Source organism: Canis aureus, chromosome 5 (genome assembly GCF_053574225.1).
Source record: "Canis aureus isolate CA01 chromosome 5, VMU_Caureus_v.1.0, whole genome shotgun sequence".
Classification (NCBI taxonomy): domain Eukaryota; kingdom Metazoa; phylum Chordata; class Mammalia; order Carnivora; family Canidae; genus Canis; species Canis aureus.
Window position 1 is genome coordinate 50,877,659 of NC_135615.1, and position 20,508 is coordinate 50,898,166.

General features: G+C 39.7%; 2 long non-coding RNA genes across 8 annotated transcripts in view; one reads left to right on the forward strand and one right to left on the reverse strand.

Annotated features, from left to right (window-relative positions):
- The window catches only part of LOC144314173 (uncharacterized), a 75,756-nt gene that overhangs the window by 22,884 nt on the left and 32,364 nt on the right, over positions 1–20,508 (forward strand). For 3 of the 6 annotated variants that reach the window (XR_013379966.1, XR_013379962.1, XR_013379965.1), the window contains exon 6: positions 1,896–2,045. The exons of 1 other annotated variant lie outside the window; for it this stretch is intronic. This is a non-coding gene — a long non-coding RNA (uncharacterized LOC144314173). Of the gene's footprint in view, positions 1–35; positions 286–1,895; positions 2,046–12,097; positions 12,170–20,508 lie in introns of those variants that run through there. 2 more of the 6 variants (XR_013379964.1, XR_013379963.1) reach the window with 2 other exon arrangements.
- Positions 1–20,508, reverse strand: part of LOC144314171 (uncharacterized) — a 65,879-nt gene that overhangs the window by 9,332 nt on the left and 36,039 nt on the right. The window lies entirely within an intron of this gene.

Here is a 20,508-nt window from a genome sequence, read left to right on the forward strand (position 1 = left end):
TCAAGTATATACAGTACTATATATTTTTTTCATAGCATTGTAGGATCTTTCCTCATGAAGACCCAGTCTCTCCTTTAGTTGGTGGATTCTGGATTCAAGAAATGGTTCAGAGAGGAAACTGTTTAAGAGATCATGACTTGCCACTGGCTAGCTGACCTCAGTCTTCTATTCATGTGATCTTCCAGAGATGAGTATATGTGGTGTCAAGTCTAGCCTTGGTCTGACCCATACAACGGCGCAGGCTCTGGACCAGTATAATCCAATAAAAACATAATGTGTAAAAAGAAACAGGTGAAATTCATTTTTAGCATATTTTATTTTATTTTATTTTATTTTATTTTATTTTATTTTTATTTAATCTCAAATATACACAGTATTGTCATTTCAATGTGTAATCAGTACTTTAAAAATAATGCATGTCACATTTTACATTCCTTCTTTCTTAGTAATTTTTTGAAATCTCTGTATCTTTTACTTCCAACACATCTCAGTTCCAGCTGGCCATGTTCAAGGGCTCAATAGCCCACATGTGACTGGAATACATGGGACAGAACAACTTTCGAGCAAAATTGTACCACAGAGTTGCCCTACCTTGAGTCAAGGGGACTTGGGTACCTCTACATTTTCAGTTGGGAGGAAGTAAGGGGAAGTAGGTGTGAGACATCCAACATCCTTACATGTTGCTTGCAGAAGTGGCTCTCAGGAGTCAAAGGCAATTCGCTGAAAAGAAATAGAAGCCAATACCACAGGACTTGGAGCTGTTAGGGAATAGGTGTGTTGGCTGAAAAAGGAGGTCTGCTTGGGAGCCACATGGTGTCTACTACCCTAAGTTAATTAAAATCATTTCTGTTCCTTGGATCCAAAAATCCTAAGATGTAACAGAATATCTGAAATGTGGCTTTTTATCTCCTGCCCTTATTTTTTTTAATATTTTATTTATTTATGAGAGACACAGAGAGAGAGGCAGAGACACAGGCAGAGGGAGAAGCAGGCTCCCTGCAGGGGAGGGGTGGGCGCTGATGTGGGACTCGATCCCAGGACCCTGGGATCAAGCCCTGAGCCAAAGGCAAACTCTCAACTGCTGAGCCACCCAGGCAACCCATGCCTTTATTTTTAAGAAGCCTTCCCAATGTGAGCTCCCAGAATCACCTGGAAACTTGTCAGAATGAAACGAACGGGGGCCAGTAATCTCTGGTATAGCCAAACCTCCCTAGTGAATCCGATGTATGTTCAAAATAGAACCACTGAGTTAAATGCATGCTCCCTTGGGGAAGGCAGCCTCAGCCCTAGCACAGCAAAGGGAGCCTCAGGAAATACTGAGGTTTCTTGACCCCCTTATGAAAGGCTGGCAAGTGGCCTTTATGTACTTTACATGAGAGATCCAGAAGGATGGGATGGCCTTCATACCTGATGCATTCATAATTAAGGTAGCATAACTTGCTGCTTCTGTGTTGTAGAATGCTTGAGGCTAGTGTCCTATTTTCAGGGCTTAAAAAATGATTTTTGAGTTTTTACCTGATGTATTTCTGTGGGAAAGAGGAGCCCATTAGAACACCTGTTGGTGCAGTAGACCTAACACATAATGTCAGAGAAACAAATGACAGCCAAAGACCCACGCCTAACTCCTCTGCCAAGCTGCCCTAGGCTGGCTAAGATTCATGGCCAGGTAGATCTGGAGCATTCGTGAAGTACTGATGAATTTGCTCTTGCGATGCAAGGCTCCTAGCTAAGTTGCAAAGAACAAACAAGTGAGCAGGAGATAAAATAAGTTCAGTGAGAGGCCAGACCCTGAAAAGTCCTCAAAACCAGAGGCAAGGGACCCAAGATACTTTGAAGACAGTCCTTAACTTCAAGCAAAGAGGATTTTATTTACTCGGTATTTTTTGGTCACATAGACATTAGTCACCAGGGGGTCTTGAGGATGGAGTCTGAGAAGCACCCCAGGAGAAGTCTAGCATGGTTGGCCTTCGCTTGACAGAGATCAGATGTAGAAGAGCAGATGCTGTGATCAGCGGGCAACTCTGTTGGGTAGCGTGGTCTTCCAGGTAATCTTGAACAAGTGTGTATTAATTTGTTTAGATTATGAACAAAAGTAAAATCATTTAAAGCATTATTACAGAAAATTTGGAAGCCTCTCCCACAGGAATGTCTGTGAAAGTAGCTAAATTCGAAAAACACCACTCTGAATGATTTTCTTTGCTTCCCCCCACACACATGCACTCTCTGAAAATTTAAGCATCCTTTATTGTGAAATTTGTCCTAGAATTACAAGATTAAGTTAATTTCCTTCTGCAGTCTCTAGTGTGAATGGTAAATTTCTTTTCTAATAAAGAAATACCCATAGATGAAAATGTGGCAACTTGATTATAACAACTAGGACAGAATAATGACAGAGTGCTTAGATACTGAATTTAATTAGTATAATGCCAATTCCTGTTCTCCCAGTTGTCATCCCTCACTGTCTCACTCCAGTTCCAATCCGTTGTGTAATTACAAAAGTCATTGCAAACATTTGCAATTGTTTCTACATGAAATGGTTACTAAAATATTAAAGAGGCAATACAGTATTAAAATGAGCTTTTTCTACATAAAATGCTTCTGGTGGCCTTCATGACGGCCCTCTTCAGTACGTTGGTTCACTAGACACTGATAGACCTTGTTCTATGCACCTTGGCTTGTTTAACCATTTTCAAAGAACTAGAACTTCCTGCAATGTGTAACATTTAAAGGCTGTAATGAATGTATGTGTATGTGTGTGTGAGAGAGAGAGAGCATTTCAGGTACCAGCGTGATTACTGGTATCCCAGTAGAGTACTGGTATTAGAATCATGGCCATTTTCTGTGATTGTGCTGTTTATATGGTGGTGCCCATTAGTAGAGATTCCATTTATTTTAGAATCTGCATTACCTCCATTTACCAGTTGCATGGCCCTGAGCAAGCCTTTTGAGTTCTTTGCACTTAGTGACCCTCTCTGTAAAACAGCAATAATGGTAGTAGCACCTGTTCAGGTGAAATAGTTTGAACAGTATGTGACACAAGGTAGGCACTCCATTAGAATGTTGGGTATTGTCAATAAAATACCAGGACATATAATTTCCTCTATATTTTTTTTTCTAGAGAGGTGTATATAAGCCACTTTGAAGCCAATTTTTTTATAGTCTCTTAAGACATGCTTTTGGATAAGATGGAAAAATAAGGCTAAATGACATTTTAATGAAATGAAGTCACTAAAAAACCAAATCGTAAGCAATTTGATGAGTGGCTCGATGTCACCGATCAGAGAAATCTCTATGCTACTTCTCAGTATTCGCTGTCTGCTCCTGGCCTGTTTAATATGCTTTCTCACCAATGGCATACAAAGACTCCTTTTTCTCCACATCTTCCCCAACACCTGGAATTTCTTGGCCCGTTGATATTAGTCATTGCCTCTGGTTTAAGTTGGTATCTTGTTGTTTTGATTTGTATTTTCCTGGTGATTAGTGATGTTGAGCATCATTCCTTGTGTCTGCTGGCCCTATATGTGTCATCTTTGGAAAAATGGCTATTCGGGTCTGCTGTCCGTTTTTTATTCTGAGTACTTTTTATTTTTGGTGTTGAGTTGTGCAAGTTTTTTTTATGTATTTTAGCTCTTGACCCCTTGCAAAATATACCATTTGAAAATATCTTCTCCTACTTAGGGTGCCTTTTTGTTTTGTGAATGGTTCCTTTGCTGTGCAAAACCATTTGTTTTGGTGTAATTCCACTGGTTTATTTTTGCTTTTGTTTCTCTTGCCTGAGGAAACGTATTTAGAAAAAAAAATATTGCTAACAATGCTGTTCAAGAGATTACTGTCTACATTACTGTTTATATTTTCTTCTATGATGTTCATGGTTTTTTGGTCTTACATTTAGTCCTTTAATCCATTTTGAATTTATTTTTGTGTGTGGTGTAAGAAAATGGTCCAGTTTTATCCTTTTGTATGTAGCTGTCCGGTTTCCCCAACGCCATGTGTGGAAGAGACTATCTTTTCACAATTGTAATACTATCGCTTCCTTAGTCATAGATTAATTGACCATATAGACACGAGTCTATATATGGGTTCTCTGTCCTGTCCTATTGATATGTGTCTGTTTTTGTGCCAGTATCATACTGTTTTGATTACTTTAGCTTTGTGGTATAGTTTAAAATCTGGGATTGTGATACTTCCAGGTTTGTTCTTTTTCAGATTGCTTTGACAATCCAGGGTTTTTTCTGGTTCCATATAAATTTTAGGATTTTCTAGTTCTGTGAAAAATGCTATTTGTTTTTTGATAGGACAAATTTGACATTAAATCTTTAGAGTGTTTTGGGTAGTATGGGCATTTTAACAATACTGGTTGTCCAAATCTATGAGCATGGCATATCTTTCCATTGTGTGTGCTACAATTTCTATAATATATATTTTATAGTTTTCAGAGTATAAGTCTTTAACCTCTTTAGTTACATGTATTTGTAGGTATTTTATTATTTTTGGTGTAATTATAAACAAGATTGTTTTCCTAATCTCTTATTCTGCTAGTTCATTATTAGTGCATGGAAAGGCAACAGATATCTGTATGTTAATTTTGTATCCTGAAACTTTACTGAATTTATTGATTGATAGTTTTTTGGTAGACTCTTCAGGGTTTTCTACATACAGAAGCATGTTGTGTGCAAAGAGTGACAGTTTTGCTTGTGATTTATCAAGTTGGAGGCCTTTTATTTCTTTTTTGTATGTGATTACTACCTCTAGGACTCCCAGTACTATGTTGAATAAAAGTGGCAAGAGTGGACATCCTTGTCTTGTTCCTGATTGTGGAGGAAAAGCTTTCGGTTTTCAACCATTGACTATGATAATAGTTGTGGGTTTTTCATATATTGTCTTTAAGTACATATGCCTACATAGAGGGCATATGCTGAGTGTTTTTGTCATGAACAGCTGTTGGATTTTTGTCAAATGATTTTTTTGCATCTATTGAGATACTAGTTTTTATCTTTCCTCTTATTGATGAAATGTATCACATAGATTGATTCCTAACTATTGAACCAAACTTATATCCCGGGAATAAATATCACTTGATTATGGTGAATGATCCTTTTAATGTATTGTTGAAATCAGTTTGCTAATATTTTGTTGAGGATTTTGTATCTGTATTCATCAGATATATTGACATGTACCTTTTTTTGTTATTGTCTTTATCTGGTTTTGGTGTCCACAATACTGATGTTGTAGGAGCACCTGGGTGGCTCAGTGGTTGAGCATCTGCTTTTGGCTCAGGTCATGATCCCAAGGGTCCTGGGATCCAGTCCCACATCAGGCTCCCCTACCATGAGCCTGCTTCTCCCTCTGCCTATGTCTCTGCCTCTCTCTGTGTCTCTCATGAATAAATAAATAAAATCTTATTTAAAAATAGTGACCTTGTAGAATGATTTTGGAAGTTTTCCTTCCTCTTCTATTTTGTAATAGTTTGAGAAGAATATGTATTAACTCTTTGTTAGGTACATAGTAGAATTTATCTGTGAACCCATATAGTCCTGGACATTTGTTGGGAGTATTGTGATTACTAGTTCAATTTCATTACCAGTAATTGGTCTGTTCAGTTTCAAAAATTGCATGTTTCTAGAAATATACCCATTTCTTCAAGGTTATCTAATTTATTGACATATGATTTATCATAATATTAGAATTCTTTGTGTTTCTGTGGTGTCCATTATTTCTCCTCATTCATTTTTGATTTTACTTTATTTTTTATAAGTTTGGTTGAACGTTCATCAATTTTGTTTATCTTTTCAAAGAACTAGTTCTTGGTTTCCTTGAGGTTTTCTATATTTCTTAGTTCCTATTGCATTTATTTCTGCTCTAATCTTTATTATTTCCTTCTTTCCACTAGCTTTGGGCCTTGTTTGTTCTTTTTCTAGCTTTTTTGGTTGTAAACTTAAGTTATTGGAGATTTTTCTCCTCTCTTGAGATAGACCTATAACACTATAAACTTCTCACTCAGAACTGCTTTTACTGTATCCCAAAGATATTGGACCCTAGCTTGCATTTTTATTCATCTCCATGTGTTTTTATATTTCCTATTTGATATCTTCAGTGACCTATTGGTTATTTAGTAACATGTTGTTCAGCTTCCATGTGAATGTGGGTTTCTCTTTTCAGTTTTTTCTTGTAATTGATTTCTAGTTTCATATCACTGTATCAGAAAAGATGTCATTTCAGCTTTCTAAAATTTATTGAGACTTGTTTTGTGGCTTAACATGTGATCTATCCTGGAGAATATTCCTCATGTACTTGAAAAAAATGTATATTCTGCTGTTTATGACTAGAATGCTACCTATCTTTTGGGGCCATATGGTCCAGTGTATCCTTCAAGGCACTGTTTCATTGATGATTTTCTGTCTGGCTGATGTATCCATTGCTGCAAGTGAGGTGTCAAAGTCCCTAGTATTATTGCATTACTGTCAAGTTCTTTCTTTATGTATATTAATAATTACTTTATGTATTCAGGTTCTCCTATGTTGGGTACATAGATAGTCACAATTAAATCCTCTTGTTAGATTGATCCCTTTATCATTATGTAATGCCCTTCTTGTCTCTGGCTATAGTATTTGATCAACTGATTGATTGGTTGATTGATTGATGGTAGGAAGGGTCAGAGTGAGAGAGAATCCTAAGCAGGATCCATGCCAAGCATGGAGCCTGACATGGGGCTGGATCTTACAACCCTGAGATCATGACCTGAGCGGATCCTTAACTGACTGAGCCACCCAAGTGTCCCTATAGTATTTGTTTTATATTCTAGCTTTTTGTGTGTGTGTGCTTCCATTTGCATGGAACATCTTTCTATTCCTTCACTTACAATTTATATGTGTCTTTAGGTCTGAAGTAAGTCTCTTACAGGCATCATAGAGATGGTCTTACGTTCTGTTTATCCATTCAGTCTTTTAATTGTAGCATTTAGTCCATTTATATTTATTGTTTTAAAGATTTTATTTATTTATTCATGAGAGACACACAGAGAGAGAGAGAGAAAGGCAGAGACACAGGCAGAGGGAGAAGCAGGCTCCATGCAGGGAGCCTGATGTGAGACTCGATCCCGGGTTTCCAGGATCAGGCCCTGGACTGAAGGCAGATGCTAAACCGTTGAGCCACCCAGGCTGCTCAGTCCATTTATACTTAAAGTAATTGATATGTCAGTTATTGCCATTTTGCTCATTGTTTGTTAACTGTTTTATAGTTCTTCCCTTTTTTTTTTCTTCTCTTGCTCTTTTTCTTTGTGGTTGATAGCTCTCTCAGTTATTAGGCTTGGATTCCTTTGTCTTTATTTTGTTTTGTATCTATTGCAAGGTTTTGATTTCTGGTTACCATTGAGTTCATATGTAACATCTTACATATATAGCAGTCTGTATTAAATTGATGGTTGTATGAGTTAAAACACATTCTAAAAGCATTATATTTTTGCTCCCATCCCCCCTAACATTTTATAGATATGATGTCATATTTTACATATATTTTGTGTATCCTTTGACTCATTTTTGTAGGTAGAATTGATTTTACAACTTTGTTTTAACCTCCATACTGGCTTTATAAGTGATTGTTACCTTTACTCTGTTTGCTTTTACTTGTGAAATGTTTTAATAATTTTCTTCTGGTTTTGGCATTTTCTTGCCACTTAAAGAATTCCCTTTAACATATCTTGTAAGGCTGTTTTAGTGGTGATGAGCTCCCTTAACTTTTGTTTGTCTGGGAAAGTCTTTTTCTCTCCTTCTATTCTGGATAACCTTGCTGGATAGAGTATTATGGTTGAAGGGTTTTTCATTTTAGCACTTAAATATATCGTGCCACTAATTCTAGCCTGCAGTTTTTGCTGAAGAATTAGTCAGTAGCCTTATAGGGTTTCCCTTGTGTGAAACAGTTTCCTTGTCTTACAGTGCTTTAAAATTTTTCTTTTTTACTTCTTTTTGCAATTTTATTATGTTTCTTGTTGTGTTCCGGGGATTGATTTTGTTAAGGACTCTCTGTGCTTACTAGACCTGTGTTTGTTAATTCCTATGATTCTGGAAGTTTTCAGGTACTATGTCTTCAAATAAGTTGTCTATCCCCTTCTCTTTTCTCCTTCTAGAATCCTTGTAACATGAATGCTACTATGCTTGATGTTGCAGAGTTCCCTTAACTTTTTCTTTTTGCTGTTAAATTTAGTTGTTTTCCATTACCCTGTCTTCCAGATCACTGACCATTCTGCATCCTGTTGATTTCCTCTAGTGTATTTTTCATTTGAAACATTAGATTCTTCAGCTCTGACCGGTGGTTATTTTTTTACCTTTGTGGAAGTTTTCACGGAATGCATAAACTCTTTTCTCAAGTCCAATGAGTATCTTAATGACCATTATTTTGAAGTCTCTGTCAGGCATATTTTATCTTTATTTTATTTAGGCATTTTACTTTAGTTTTTTGTCTTCTTTTTATTGGGACTTATTCCTCTGTCTACTCATTTAATGAACTCTCTGTGTTTGTTTCTATGAATTAAGTAGGTCTCCTAGTCTTGAAAGTAGTGGCTTTGTATGAAAGAGGTCCTATAGCCCAATCTTTCCTAGTCACCAGGACCAGGTGCTCCAGTGGTATCCTTGTGTGAGTTTCCTGTGGGCTCTTGTTATAGTGGCCCCATGATTACCTTTAGCCCCACTAGCTGCAATGATCTGCTTTGCCTTCTGTGGGTCTACTGGGCAAGGTTTGCTCCCTTTGCTGTTAAGAGCCCAGAATGTGGTGCTATGGTTTCATTTGTGGACAGGGCCCACCCAACAGCCTGTGTGCCAGCAATAAGCTTCTCAGCCACACTGCAACTTCATTGAAGAGCAGAACTTCCTCCTTGTGCAACCAGCTAAGAGGCTGACTAGAGGCAACACTTTTAGCCTGGATTATTCAATTACCTCCCTCCACCTCCTCCAGAGGTGGGACTCACTTTTGAGTGGTGGTGTCCCAGCTGGGACTGCCTGATGAGTGTGATGGGGCTGGAGCTGCTGGAGGGAAGCCTATTAAGGTGGGCAGGTGGGATGGGTAGTTGTTAGGGAAGCATGGCATAAGGGCACATAGTCCTAGCAAGGGAGACAAAGAATCTTAGAACTCATTCCTATAAGCATCTGGCTATCTAAATTGCAGGAGGGGAAGAAAAAGTGCCCACAGCCCTTTTGTTCCTGAAGAAATCTCCTGAAGATCCCTTCCCTTCCAGCACATGTTCTAAGTTCAGTCAGTAAATCTCTTATACATAAACTCTGAAGCTTTACAAACTGTGGATTCTGTGCTGTGTCTGAGGCTGAGTTATTTAGTCTAGTGGCCCTTAAAGAGCAAGGTCTCTGTTTCTTCTCATACCCTGTCTCCCTGAGTTAAGTCTTGCTGGTGTTCAAAGTCAGAACATTGAGTCTGACTCATATAATCAATATGTTATAATAAGTCTATAACATATTATAGGCATTCATCTTCTAAGGGGGGATCCCCAGTAATGCAGGTACCCAGCATGCAATATGGTTCTCTCACTTCTCAGTGCTATTGATAACCTTTCCAGTTGTGTTTAGTTGCCATGGTGGCTTGGTTCCCAACTGTTTCTCTGCCCCTCAAACCCTTTACAATGCTTCCTTCTCTCTACAACTAGCTGTGGAAGATCAATTTTACCAATCTTCAGGCCATTTACAGAGTCAGCTGCATGGACAACAGAGGTGGAGGGGAGCAGTGAGGACAAAATGAGCTCAGGATCCTCCTACCCTGTTATCTTCCTGAAAGCTGCAGACTTTTTGTTAGGGATAATATGTCCTCTTGTTGATTGGCCATTTTAATTTGGAGTTTCTAGCATCTGTCATCAAAAGCATCCTAAGCAATACCTTATAATTCTATAATAAGGCAAACTGAAGCTCTGAGACATTGAGTTACTTGTGTAAGCTCAAAATTCAAAACTATTCAGAAGATCAGATACATGGATATACACATCTGGGTAGCTTGGGAAAGGACTGGAAGCAAAGATGAAGAGATAAGGAAGAGCTTAATAGAAGTTTGTGTGAAGAAGGCCTAAGAAATTCAAGTGTCGTATAAGTCAACAGGATGGCAAGCAGCAATAAAATGGTGGATAAAAGTTTAAGGCAATCTAGTTCTTTGTCAGTGATGACGTGGAGCATAAAGCAGGAAGGAAAATGTTTAACTGTATTCCACTTGAGTGTATTCTGTTCTCATCTACTGCACTGTGTGGCCCATTCTAGGTACTCCATTTTCATGAAGACATTGAAAATTGAGAGCATGTATAGCATAGTGTGACTCAGATGAAAAGGTCTGATAGTCATGCCATAAAGTTTTAGATAAGAAAAAAATGACTCAGAAAAATATAATTGTATTGCTCAAGACTCTTTAGGGGCAACCAGTAGAAACACAGACTGGCTTAAGCATAATTTTCTGGTTCACCTCCTAAAAGGTCAAGAAGCAACATAGCTTAACCAACAGGCTAGCTCTAAGCGTTTTAACAACGTGGTCAGAGCTCTGTTTCTGTCTTAAGGCTCTGCTTTCTTTGTGTCACCATCGTTTAGTCGTGTGGGCTGTCCCCACAGTTCCAAGCTCATATTCCAGCATTTTAGCAACTCCAAAAGATGGATATTTTTCATAGAAGTGCTGGTATAGAATTCCACTGGAGCAACTTGGATCACTAGCCTGTGACCAAAATAATCACTGTGGCCAGAGGAATGCTGAATATGTTGAATGAGAGTAGCCCTGTTATTTGCACATCCTAGAGATTTGGGAGAAAGAAACATTTCACCCCATGGTAAACCATATCAATGGAGAATAGGATGAAGAAAGTTTCCCATTGGAAAACTAGAAGTGGTTCCTAGGTAGGCAAAAATAGAGATGATGACTTAAAAAATACCTCTCCTCAAATATTTGGTTCTCTACAGATTAAAAATATAACCCCCTTATTTAGTGAAGAGTAACCTGACATAAGAATTAATGTGTAGAAGTTGCTGGGAATGTATTTCTAAGCAACACAAAGAACTGTATGATCATTAATAATGAATAGGTTGTACCAAAAGGGGAGGATGTCCTATCATAGGAAGTTTGCAGGCCAAGGTTAGGCGGCCACCTGTGAATGCTACAATACAAAATATTTCCTGGTAGGGAGGAGGAACAGAAGAAATCGAAGGCCCCTTACAACTCTAAACCTATATATTTTATGATATAGTCTATATATCTATAATAAATATAATTTATGCTCTATATTATATCTATAATATAAAATATATGTGATAATAGTCTATAAATGTTCTAAAAATCATCTGTTGTTCGTTTTGTTCCTTTAAATAACTCCTATAAACTGGCATTTCTGGAAGTTCTTCGGCTTATCAGAACACTGGATAATGAATTTTGACCAGGTCTTCTGTTGTTATAGTAACTAGAGAAAGACATCACAAAAAGGATTAGCTTGTGATGAGAGAGTTTTTAAATAGCCATTGCCACAAATAGAGAGTTGATATATGTGGTAAGGCCAGAAGAGCACTGCAGATGACCCATCCCTTTAAGAGAAAAAATTCCAGATGAGATATACAACCATAAAGCATGACAGAAATTTCAAATAGAAAAACCTGGATGAAAAGGAAAGAAGATAAAAGAGCTCTGAGTAGGTACTGGTACAAGATCAGGGTTAGAGTTCCTAAGAGGAAGTTGCTTTGAATAAGAAAGCATGGTATTCTTTAACATACCAATTCAGAAAGAGCATTTCTATTTAAATCAGGATTTAGTTGTAAACTCAAGAACCATTTGGAAATATGTTGGTGCCACGTGAATAGAAATTGACTCTTCCCTGTGTACGCAATGTCTCCATCCAACTGGGGGAGAAGAGACGGGTGGTCCTTCTGTGTCAGTCAAACATACCTACTGACCTGACAAAACACAGCTAAGTCTGATCAATTGTCTTAATGGGTCAAAAGTGCATGAGAAATAAATAATTTTAATTTAGTGGAAATTGAAATTAAGCTTATTTCAGCATAATTGTTAATAACCTCTGCTTTGAATAAATCTTTTCCCATATGTTTCACTGTTTTGCAAACACATAATTGTTGTGCCCAAGATCGCGAATCCGAGAAACCACCAAGGAGCCGACACCAATGCAAACACACGAGGGTTTATTTACAAGCTCTAGGTGGGTTTCAGCTTAGTTTTTTATAGACTGGTCTAGGGGATCTTCAGAAGGGGTGGAGGAATTTCTCAAGTTCTGTTTACATTTTGATATGGGGCTTTCAAGGGCATTGAGCTCTGTTCTCATTCTAATAGGGGCTTCCTGCCCTTGGCTTGGGCTGTTTTTATTCTAACATGAGGCTTTCTAGGATGTTAAGCTGTAAGCTGTTTTCTTCCTGTAACTGAAGTAAGGTAAAGTTCAGCTCTTATTCACAGGGGCCTGGGATGGCTGTACTTGTGATAACGCTAAACTTGAGGTGGAATGGCCTTGATTTTTCTTGGCCTCCACAATAATAAGGACTGGACTACATTTGAAACTATTCCATGACAAGGCACGGTGATCTCTGAACTTTGTACAATTGTATACAAAGCTGATGTCTCAGCTTTTGCTCAGAGAAGATGCTCCATAGTCCTCACCAGATTTGCACAAAGAACTATGACCAAGAGCACTAAGTGATCGTTCGACACAAAATTAGCTTGGGAAACATGTACAATGAATTCGACACAAAATTAGCTTGGGAAACATGTACAATGAATCCTGTGATAACTCCAATATTGCTCTAAAACTTATAAAAAGGGGGAAAAGATAAAGCTAATGGCTTCAATGAAGTGCATCTCTAATGCACAGATTATCACAGGATGTTTTCACATACTATAGCTGGCATAGAAAGATTGGAACAGCCAGTCTTAGACTCTTAGACTTCTCTCTTAGATAACAGAGGAGGCTCTCTATGAATTTATTAATAAAAACATTGTAGAATATATTTCTCAGTATTTTTTTCTGCAGGTTTATTCAGCACACAGGCTTTCAGAAAATCAAGTAGGTAAGCTACAATTCAAGGCAGTATTATCTACAACACTGAAAATCAGAAAATATAAACATTTCATAGATTTTTTTTTTCATTTCATAGATTGTTAAAAAACTTTAGACTTTTAAGTTTTCCAAAAGCTAAAATTGCATTTGTTTTTTCTTTTAAATCACATTAATACTTCTGGTTAGGCAAATGGCTGTAATTAAAAAAAATCTAGGGGATCCCTGGGTGGCTCAGCAGTTTAGCGCCTGCCTTTGGCCCAGGGTGTGATCCTGGAGTCCTGGGATCCAGTCCCACGTCGGGCTTCCGGCATGGAGCCTGCTTCTCCCTCTGCCTGTGTCTCTGCCTCTCTCTCTCTCTGTCTCTCATGAATAAATAAATAAAATCTTTAAATAAATAAAAAATAAATAAATAAATAAAATCTTTGTGTCATTAAGGAAAATAATAAAAATATGACAGGAAAAAAATGTTCCTGATGCATGTGGATACTGAACACACATGCTTTTTTTTTTTTTTTTTTTTTATTGGTGTTCAATTTACTAACATACAGAATAACCCCCAGTGCCCGTCACCCATTCACTCCCACCACCCGCCCTCCTCCCCTTCCAACACCCCTAGTTTGTTTCCCAGAGTTAGCAGTCTTTACGTTCTGTCTCCCTTTCTGATATTTCCCACACATTTCTTCCCCCTTCCCTTATATTCCCTTTCACTATTATTTATATTCCCCAAATGAATGAGAACATATAATGTTTGTCCTTCTCCGACTGGCTTACTTCACTCAGCATAATACCCTCCAGTTCCATCCACGTTGAAGCAAATGGTGGGTATTTGTCATTTCTAATAGCTGAGTAATATTCCATTGTATACATAAACCACATCTTCTATATCCATTCATCTTTCGTTGGACACCGAGGCTCCTTCCACAGTTTGGCTATCGTGGCCATTGCTGCTAGAAACATCGGGGTGCAGGTGTCCCGGCGTTTCACTGCATCTGTATCTTTGGGGTAAATCCCCAACAGTGCAATTGCTGGGTCGTAGGGCAGGTCTATTTTTAACTCTTTGAGGAACCTCCACACAGTTTTCCAGAGTGGCTGCACCAGTTCACATTCCCACCAACAGTGTAAGAGGGTTCCCTTTTCTCCGCATCCTCTCCAACATTTGTTGTTTCCTGCCTTGTTAATTTTCCCCATTCTCACTGGTGTGAGGTGGGATCTCATTGTGGTTTTGATTTGTATTTCCCTGATGGCAAGTGATGCAGAGCATTTTCTCATGTGCGTGTTGGCCATGTCTATGTCTTCCTCTGTGAGATTTCTGTTCATGTCTTTTGTCCATTTCATGATTGGATTGTTTGTTTCTTTGGTGTTGAGTTTAATAAGTTCTTTATAGATCTTGGACACTAGCCCTTTATCTGATAGGTCATTTGCAAATATCTTCTCCCATTCTGTAGGTTGTCTTTGAGTTTTGTTGACTGTATCCTTTGCTGTGCAAAAGCTTCTTATCTTGATGAAGTCCCAATAGTTCATTTTTGCTTTTGTTTCTTTTGCCTTCGTGGATGTATCTTGCAAGAAGTTACTATGGCCGAGTTCAAAAAGGGTGTTGCCTGTGTTCTTCTCTAGGATTTTGATGGAATCTTGTCTCACATTTAGATCTTTCATCCATTTTGAGTTTATCTTTGTGTATGGTGAAAGAGAGTGGTCTAGTTTCATTCTTCTGCATGTGGATGTCCAATTTTCCCAGCACCATTTATTGAAGAGACTGTCTTTCTTCCAATGGATAGTCTTTCCTCCTTTATCGAATATTAGTTGGCCATAAAGTTCAGGGTCCACTTCTGGATTCTCTATTCTGTTCCACTGATCTATGTGTCTGTTTTTGTGCCAGTACCACACTGTCTTGATGACCACAGCTTTGTAGTACAACCTGAAATCTGGCATTGTGATGCCCCCAGATATGGTTTTCTTTTTTAAAATTCCCCTGGCTATTCGGGGTCTTTTCTGATTCCACACAAATCTTAAAATAATTTGTTCTAACTCTCTGAAGAAAGTCCATGGTATTTTGATAGGGATTGCATTAAACGTGTATATTGCCCTGGGTAACATTGACATTTTCACAATATTAATTCTGCCAATCCATGAGCATGGAATATTTTTCCATCTCTTTGTGTCTTCCTCAATTTCTTTCAGAAGTGTTCTATAGTTTTGAGGGTATAGATCCTTTACATCTTTGGTTAGGTTTATTCCTAGGTATCTTATGCTTTTGGGTGCAATTGTAAGTGGGATTGACTCCTTAATTTCTCTTTCTTCAGTCTCATTGTTAGTGTATAGAAATGCCACTGACTTCTGGGCATTGATTTTGTATCCTGCCAAGCTACCGAATTGCTGTATGAGTTCTAGCAATCTTGGGGTGGAGACTTTTGGGTTTTCTATGTAGAGTATCATGTCATCGGTGAAGAGGGAGAGTTTGACTTCTTCTTTGCCAATTTGAATGCCTTTAATGTCTTTTTGTTGTCTGATTGCTGAGGCTAGGACTTCCAGTACTATGTTGAACAGCAGTGGTGAGAGTGGACATCCCTGTCTTGTTCCTGATCTTAGGGGAAAGGCTCCCAGTGCTTCCCCATTGAGAATGATATTTGCTGTGGGCTTTTGGTAGATGGCTTTTAAGATGTCGAGGAATGTTCCCTCTATCCCTACACTCTGAAGAGTTTTGATCAGGAATGGATGCTGTATTTTGTCAAATGCTTTCTCTGCATCCAATGAGAGGATCATATGGTTCTTGGTTTTTCTCTTGCTGATATGATGAATCACATTGATTGTTTTACGGGTGTTGAACCAGCCTTGTGTCCCAGGGATAAATCCTACTTGGTCATGGTGAATAATTTTCTTAATGTACTGTTGGATCCTATTGGCCAGTATCTTGTTGAGAATTTTTGCATCCATGTTCATCAGGGATATTGGTCTGTAATTCTCCTTTTTGGTGGGGTCTTTGTCTGGTTTTAGAATTAAGGTGATGCTGGCCTCATAGAACGAATTTGGAAGTACTCCATCTCTTTCTATCTTTCCAAACAGCTTTAGGAGAATAGGTATGGTTTATTCTTTAAACGTTTGATAAAATTCCCCTGGGAAGCCATCTGGCCCTGGACTCTTGTGTCTTGGGAGGTTTTTGATGACTGCTTCAATTTCCTCCCTGGTTATTGGCCTGTTTAGGTTTTCTATTTCTTCCTGTTCCAGTTTTGGTAGTTTGTGGCTTTCCAGGAATGCGTCCATTTCTTCTAGATTGCCTAATTTATTGGCGTATAGCTGTTCATAATATGTTTTTAAAATCGTTTGTATTTCCTTGGTGTTGGTAGTGATCTCTCCTTTCTCATTCATGATTTTATTAATTTGAGTCTTCTCTCTCTTCTTTTTAATAAGGCTGGCTAATGGTTTATCTATCTTGTTAATTCTTTCAAAGAACCAACTCCTGGTTTTGTTGATCTGTTCCACAGTTCTTCTGGTCTCGAATTCGTTGAGTTCTGCTCGAATCTTTATTAACTCCCTTCTTCTCCTGGGTGTAGGATCTATTTGCTGTTTTTTCTCTAGCTCCTTTATGTGTAAGGTTAGCTTTTGTATTTGAGTTCTTTCCAGTTTTTGAATGGATGCTTGTATTGCGATGTATTTCCCCCTTAGGACTGCTTTTGCTGCATCCCAAAGATTTTGAACGGTTGTATCTTCATTCTCATTAGTTTCCATGAATCTTTTTAATTCTTCCTTAATTTCCTGGTTGACCCTTTTATCTTTTAGCAGGATGGTCCTTAACCTCCACGTGTTTGAGGTCCTTCCAAACTTCTTGTTGTGATTTAGTTCTAATTTCAAGGCATTATGGTCTGAGAATATGCAGGGGACAATCCCAATCTTTTGGTATCGGTTCAGACCCGATTTGTGACCCAATATGTGGTCTATTCTGGAGAAAGTTCCATGTGCGCTCGAGAAGAATGTGTATTCAGTTGAGTTTGGATGTAAAGTTCTGTAGATATCTGTGAAATCCATCTGGTCCAGTGTATCATTTAAAGCTCTTGTTTCTTTGGAGATGTTGTGCTTAGAAGACCTATCGAGTATAGAAAGAGCTAGATTGAAGTCACCAAGTAGAAGTGTATTGTTATCTAAGTATTTCTTCACTTTGGTTAATAATTGATTTATATATTTGGCAGCTCCCACATTCGGGGCATATATATTGAGGATTGTTAAGTCCTCTTGTTGAATAGATACTTTAAGTATGATATAGTGTCCCTCTTCATCTCTCACTACAGTCTTTGGGGTAAATTTTAGTTTATCTGATATAAGGATGGCTACCCCTGCTTTCTTTTGAGGACCATTCAAATGGTAAATGGTTCTCCAACCTTTTATTTTCAGGCTGTAGGTGTCCTTCTGTCTAAAATGAGTCTCTTGTAGACAGCAAATAGATGGGTCCTGCTTTTTTATCCAGTCTGAAACCCTGCGCCTTTTGATGGGGTCATTAAGCCCGTTCACATTCAGAGTTACTATTGAGAGATATGAGTTTAGTGTCATCATGATATCTATTCAGTCTTTGTTTTTGTGGACTGTTCCACTGAACTTCTTCTTAAAGGGGAATTTTAAGAGTCCCCCTTAAAATTTCTTGCAGAGCTGGTTTGGAGGTCACATATTCTTTTAGTTGCTGCCTGTCTTGGAAGCTCTTTATCTCTCCTTCCATTTTGAATGAGAGCCTTGCTGGATAAAGTATTCTTGGTTGCATGTTCTTCTCATTTAGGACCCTGAATATATCCTGCCAGCCCTTTCTGGCCTGCCAGGTCTCTGTGGAGAGGTCTGCTGTTACCCTAATACTCCTCCCCATAAAAGTCAGGGATTTCTTGTCTCTTGCTGCTTTAAGGATCTTCTCTTTATCTTTGGAATTTGCAAGCTTCACTATTAAATGTCGAGGTGTTGAACAGTTTTTATTGATTTTAGGGGGGGGGATCTCTCTATTTCCTGGATCTGAATGCCTGTTTCCCTTCCCAGATTAGGAAAGTTTTCAGCTAGAATTTGTTCAAATACATATTCTGGCCCTCTGGCCCTTTCGGCGGCCTCGGGAACCCCAATTAAACGTAGGTTTTTCTTTCTCAGGCTGTCGTTTATTTCCCTTAATCTATCCTCATGGTCTTTTAATTGTTTGTCTCTTTTTTCCTCAGTTTCCCTCTTTGCTATCAACTTGTCTTCTATGTCACTTACTCGTTCTTCCACCTCGTTAACCCTCGTCGTTAGGACTTCTAGTTTGGATTGCATCTCATTCAATTGATTTTTAATTTCTGCCTGATTAGCTCTAAATTCTGCAGTCATGAAGTCTCTTGAGTCCTTTATACTTTTTTCTAGAGCCACCAGTAGCTGTATAATAGTGCTTCTGAATTGGCTTTCTGACATTGAATTGTAATCCAGATTTTGTAACTCTGTGGGAGAGAGGACTGTTTCTGATTCTTTCTTTTGAGGTGAGGTTTTCCTTCTAGTCATTTTGCTCAGTGCAGAGTGGCCAAAAGCAAGTTGTATTGGGAAAAAGAGAAAAAGAGAGGAGAGAAAGAAGGAAAGAAAAGAGAAAGAGAAAAAAAAAGGAAGAAAAAAAACCGAAAAAAAAAAAAAGAGAAGAAAAAGAGAAAGAAAAAGAAAGGGGAAAAAAAAAGGGGGTGGGGGAAGGAAACAAATCAAAAAGCAAAACAAAACAAAACAAAACAAAACAAAACAAAACCAAAAAAAAAGAACCACCGGGGAGTATCCTCTGATTCTGTGTACTTTAAGTCCCTTGGCTTCTCCTGGAAGTTGTTAGTCTAGCTGGTCTTCTGGGGGAGGGGCCTGTTGTGATTTTCAGGTGTTAGCACTTGGGGGAGCTGCTGTGCCCCTGCCTGGTGCAGGGCTCAGTGGGGGTTGTTTACCCCGTGAGGCCGCAGGAGGAACAGCCCCAGTGGCGGGGCAGCTCTGGAAACCTGGATTCAGCTCTGGCAGGAACTCAGTCTGCAGGCCCTGGAGGCTCCGGGGCGGGGCCGCTGATCTGCTCTGCTCGGGGCAGGAGCGTCCTCGCTGTCCTGGGCCCTCCCGGCCTCTGCCTGTCCCGGGGGAGGCCGGATCCTGGGCTGTGTCCCGGCGCCCTGTGCTCCGGGGCCTGCGCTGGTGGATTCGCGCTCCCGGGCCGCGCAGCCCCCTCCGCGGAGCTGCCGCCCGAGCCCCTCCGAGCTGCTCCTGGAACCGCGCAGCCCCCTCCGCACAGAGCCTCTTCCTCTGCCCGAGCCCCTCCGAGCTGCTCCGGGTCCCGCCGTGCGCGCTGCAGCCCTTAGGGAGCTCGGCGCACTCCCCGGGGCGCAGGTGTCTGTTAGTGTCCCCGGGAGCCCGAGGGCATCCTCGCCCTCCTGGGTCCTGCTCCAACTCCCCGCGAGCCCCTTTCCGCCCGGGAAGGTCGGTGCAGCTCCTGCTTCTCCGGGACGGGGCTCTCCTGTCCTGGGGACACTCGCCCCGGCCTCAGCCCGGCTCCTCGCGGGGCCCCTCCCCCTTGGAGGCCTTTGTTTCTTTTTTTTTTTTTTTTTAATTTTTATTTATTTATGATAATCAGAGAGAGAGAGAGAGAGAGGCAGAGACACAGACAGAGGGAGAAGCAGGCTCCATGCACCGGGAGCCCGATGTGGGATTCGATCCCGGGTCTCCAGGATCGCGCCCTGGGCTAAAGGCAGGCGCCAAACCGCTGCGCCACCCAGAGATCCCCCTTTGTTTCTTTATTTCTTTTTCCCCGTCTTCCTACCTTGATAGAAGCGCAAACTCTTCTCACTGTAGCATTCCAGCTGTTCTCTCTTTAATTCTCAGGCCGATTCATAGATTTTCAGGATGATTGGAAGGTTTTCTAGGTAATTTGGTGGAGACAGGTGATTTGCAGACCCTACTCTTACGCCATCTTGCTCATCCCCCCACATGCTTCTGATAATATCCATTTCTGCATGGCCTTGCCACACAGATGCCATTTTTAAAAAGTAACCTATGAACCCGCATGTTTCCTGTATGTCATAAAATTTCCTTCACCAAAACATTTTTCTGTGCATTATTGACTATGATGGCTTCAGCCATGACTGAATTTAATCCCAGTCTAGATGTATGTATATTGCTGAAATTCCAAACTCGATTTCCACAGTAACAAGTCCTTTTCTTTTGCTCTGAGGCCTTCTTTGCTCTTCCTGTTATCCAAGCCCTAAAGTTCTGGCATGCTGCAGCTGCCCAAAGTCTCTGAGACCCCACAATGCACCAGTGAATGATTGCCATTGACACCTGGAGACTTCAACCCCAAGGCAGATGAGGCTGCACTTTCTTGCCCCTTTAACTGAGACCACCATACTTCTTCCCAGGCCTGATTGCCATGTAAAATAGGAAATCCGTCTGTCTCTGCTCCAGGACCCCTCTGTGATCATTCAACTAATGTGTACCATCATATTCTGGGGACTAAAGATCTCCAACTACTTTCTGCCTTTGTTATT